This window comes from Podarcis cretensis (genome assembly GCF_951804945.1).
Source record: "Podarcis cretensis genome assembly, chromosome: 9".
Taxonomy (NCBI): Eukaryota; Metazoa; Chordata; class Lepidosauria; order Squamata; family Lacertidae; genus Podarcis; species Podarcis cretensis.
Window position 1 is genome coordinate 77,751,362 of NC_137178.1, and position 4,714 is coordinate 77,756,075.

The 4,714-nt window shown below is 42.3% G+C and overlaps 1 long non-coding RNA gene across 1 annotated transcript; it reads right to left on the reverse strand.

The window, feature by feature from the left end:
* Positions 1-1,025: 1,025 nt before the first annotated feature.
* LOC307223464 lies at positions 1,026-2,942 on the reverse strand. The gene is made up of 2 exons (XR_013842101.1): positions 2,612-2,942; positions 1,026-1,485 (listed from the first exon to the last, which is right to left on the reverse strand). It is a non-coding gene; the product is annotated as an uncharacterized lncRNA (long non-coding RNA).
* Positions 2,943-4,714: the final 1,772 nt, after the last annotated feature.

A 4,714-nucleotide genomic window follows, 5' to 3' on the forward strand; every position in this document is an offset into this window, starting at 1 on the left:
AAAAGAGAGCTTTTAAGCTCTCCACCTTGCTTGGGGGACAAGGCTTGTTTGGTTCATGGGTTCTAGGAGTACTAGAATTTTCCCTATCTCCCACTCACCCACTAGCTGTGGGGCAGCTCCAGGTGGAACTCCTGGAACTGAACCCCTGTGTAAGATGAGACTGTACTGTATGAAGAAATGTTGTTGCTTGTTCTTCGACTGTTGAACCCTGAAGCAAAAGGATCATAAAACAGACTCAGAGGAGAGGCTGGAGAGTCTTCTGATCTTGAGGACAGGCTGGAATGGTTGCAGACAGTCCTTCAAATAAATATGTCACAAACCATTTAAAGCTTTAAAGAGCCATAAACATTAATATGGGATTGGAAATGCACCAGCAACCCAGAAGGAAGAATACAAAGAAAAGCTGGTAAAACTACTTCTGGCACCAGGAACACGAACTGGGATGTAGTTGCTTCAGGCATATGGCTCCAGCCCAGCTCCAAATATACTGGGGGGGGGGGGTTCCCCCACTTGCAAATGTTTACCTCTTGTCCCATATTCTGTGGTGCTACTGACATTTGATCTCCCACAGCCAGCAGCAAGTAGATGAGACAGTTGAGATAGCAACAGTGGTATTTATTTTTACATTTCTATATCATTTAATGCCATACTATGCTTCTAAGCAGTTTACAAGGATAACTACCAACAACACAAACGTTAAACTATAAACAGCCATAATTAAAATACAAAATAAACCAATTGCATTCAAGCAAGACAAAAATTAAAAGAGGAGATCTATTAACTGTAGCAGTATAGTAACTATTTGTTTGCATGTTCTAAGGACTGCATTATGAGATAGAGAGGTGAACATGCCCCTCCTGAAAAAGAAACCAAGGTTGAGGGGGACCACTGAACTAGCCATTTGTGAAAAGCACCTTCTCCCTCATCAATTTAGTTACATATCCACATACCGTATTTTTCCATGTATAAGACAATATATTTTCCCTTGAAATAATAGGCAAAACTTTTTTTGCGGTCCAAAAAAAAAAAAAAAAAGGCGTCGTCTTATACATGGGGGCATGTTATACACGGAAAAATATGGTAGTTTCCACTAATAGCTGCTCTTATTTCTCAGACTTTGGAATGAAGCAGAGAACAAATTCATGGTGACAGTTTGCTAACATGCAGCTCAAGTTTAGGACAGAGTAAAGAAGAAAAAAAGCTGCTGTTTCTCTTCTCTTTCACATCACAATTTCTTAGCATAGATGGTGTAAATAAATACTCTTCAGAGCACTCATTCTATAATAGACAGCTGTAAGACAATTTTCTCTTTTTGACACATGCCCTGAGCAAAGATGTTCAGGAAATGAAGGTAGGGCTGCTGCCGTGATGTATAACATCATTGTTTTGACCTCAAGATAAAAAGAGAAGAGATAACAAAGGCTTGCCACTCAACAGGATACACAAACACAGAGAGCCACATCATTCCGGATTTCATGCAAGAAGCTTTGAGAAAGAAAGGAAAAATTATTTTGTCAATATCACTTTATACTTCAATAAGTCCCATTCAACAACCCAGGATATTAAAATCAGTCATTTTAATGTGAAAACAAACACACTATTTCTCAAGTGCATGTACTTCTGAGTCATTACCAACATGAATGCTTTGGAAGATGCCCTATTCATTATTGTGGGAAGATGAGTTGGTTTTCAATGTCAAATCTCTCTAAAGCCTCTTTACATATAGGGCAATTCATCTTGTATTATATAAAATTCCACCTGGGGTGTCTGCTAGGTTGTCACCCATTTAAAACTGGGTTCCCACCCACATATACTGTGTCATAAAATGTAGAAGACTATTGCTCTGGAGTGGAGGTGGCAATAAGAAGGCTGCTGATATACATTTGTTGTTGCTGGCATATGCCCGCCTCAGAAGACAACAGAGGTGTGCGCCTTGAAAAGGAATATTAGAGAAGAGGCCAAGAACACCACAGTTCAGACAATTATTCATAGCTGTTAGGTCTTTTTTCCAATACACTGCATGAAATTGAATTACATCTGCAAGAAAGGCCTTAAACCTAGGGCTCAAATCTTAATTTTTAATATATGTATGTATATGTATATGTGTGTGTATGACTATTTCTATAATGCATAAAAAATATCTCTGTAATTGGTGTACATAAAAACTAATCAAATCTAAAATATGAACTCCACCCTTGAGTTGGATTCAATATTTTCATGTTGCTTTTCCAGTGACAAAGCTGAGTTCAATGCAGCTCACAGCAATAATGGAGCATTAAAAATTAGCGAACATTTCCATCCACATAATTGTATCAGAAAACACAGTAGCTTTCAGACAAAATAGCCATGATCAAAATGGATTCTCCCAACCCAACTCCAGAAGTGGCAGAAAAAAATACACTCATTTAATTTCTCACACAAAAAGTCAAGAATAGGCCCCAAATACCTGCACCTCGCCTCCTCAGAAGGGGGGTGGAGAATCCCCAACATAGAATCATATTACATCGCCAACCAAGTACGCCACATAATCCCGTATATCCTAGAAGACGTGACAAAACAATGGGTCCACTTAGAGAGAGACACCATTGAAAACATCCCTACAACAGCATACCCATTTCTCCAATACAAACAAAAGAAAATCCCCACAACACTGAACAGGTTCACACAGGGAAAAGTAGGCAAACTATCCACATCCCACTATTCCGACACACAGCACAAAACCTCCAGATAAAAACCTGGCAAGCCAAAGGACTACATTGTCTGAAAGACTTCTACAAAAACAACAAGCCCATACCAACACAAGAAATACAAAACAAGCTAGGGGACACCCAAATACCTTGGCTAACACACCATCAACTACATGCCTTCTTAAACAATCCAGTAGTAAAATCAGCAGCCACTAGGCACTTGACAACCTTTGAAAACCTTGTACTGACAGCAGAGGGACATGGCAAGGGAATGGTATCCACAATACACAAAATACCGTACTGCTCCAAAATTCCACAACCCCCTTGACGCAATCAAAGAACAATGGGAGCATGAAATAGGCTATGAAATTAACCCCACCTAATGGACTAGAGGGGACGCGGGTGGCGCTGTTGGTAAAACCTCAGTGCCTAGGACTTGCCGATCGTATGGTTGGCGGTTCGAATCCCCGCGGCGGGGTGAGTTCCCGTCTTTCGGTCCCAGCTCCTGCCCACCTAGCAGTTCGAAAGCACCCTTAAGTGCAAGTAGATAAATAGGTACCGCTTTATAGCGGGAAGGTAAACGGCGTTTCCGTGTGCTGCGCTGGTGCTGGCTCGCCAGAGCAGCTTCGTCACGCTGGCCACGTGACCAGGAAGTGTCTCCAGACAGCGCTGGCCCCCGGCCTCTTAAGTGAGATGGGCGCACAACCCTAGAGTCGGACACGACTGGCCCGTACGGGCAGGGGTACCTTTACCTTTACCTAATGGACTAGAATATTATCTAAACCTCCCTTTAAGTCCGTATCAGCCAAAATAAGGGAACTCACTCTGAAACTCACCTACAGGTGATACTTAACACCAAAGAAACTGGCGCTGATATGCCCAAGAACCTCACCAAGATGCTGGAGAGGCTGCATCTCCACAGGCACATACCTCCACATGTGGTGGGGGTGCCCTAAAATCCAACCCTTCTGGACAGCAGTCCTACAAGAGATATGCAAAATAACTAAACAGGTATTAGAGCTCACCCCAGAACTGACTCTACTGAACATCTTTCAAGATCGTAATGACCACTCACATTATACAGAGCTTATAACCCACCTGCTCTCAGCAGCCAGAAGCCTCATAGCCAGACGCTGGAAAAACCCGTCAGGAATAAACATGGGCCAGTGGTATCAACTTGTATGGGAAATGGCCTTACTAGAAAGCTAACCAACAAACTGAAACTGACACGGGGACAAATAGAAAAGGACTCCTTCACCCCAGTATGGCTGCCCTTTATCACATACACAGCCAAACAAGACAACAACAAGAATCCACCCACAACATATGAATCAATCTGGCTTAAGTGGCCCAACAAGCTCTCCCCATCTCACAAATGCAAACAAACCCCACTGCAGCCAGCCACAGACAACCAACCACATCCTGCCCCCCAATACCTCTCACTATTAAGGAAATGTAATAAACGAATAGAAAGAGAACCTACCCAGTTGACGCCGATCCAAAATCCCACACGTACACTATGCTAAAGAATATAAGCCTCACAACAGCACCCCTCCTCTCCCCCCTCTTCTTCCCCAACCTTATACTCAACACTAATGTCTCACAACAAATGTAACTGATTTATAAGAAAGACTGTACAACCTGGAAAAAAGACACAAGGCGTGTACTTTTGTAAACCAAGAAAATCTTTCATAAAAATAAAGAAAAAAGAAAAAAGAAAACACAGTAGCATAGCAATAAAGTAAAAACGAACAATTCTGTAAATAATGGGTGCAATATCGTGCAAATCTATACTAATTCATGAGAAATGTATGAGAAATGGCTGCTGAGCACCAGACTAGCACCAGCTGACACAACTCCTCTGGGGTTCTCACTGACGGCTCTGCCACACTTCCCCTTGTCCTGTACCTGGAAAGCAGGAGCCCAAGAACTTTTCTGCTGCCCAGTGCTTCCTAGGCAGTGCTTTGTTTGTCCTGTTGCTTCCCCCAGGAAAACCCGCTCTTTACAATTGAACAAACGTCAATCTG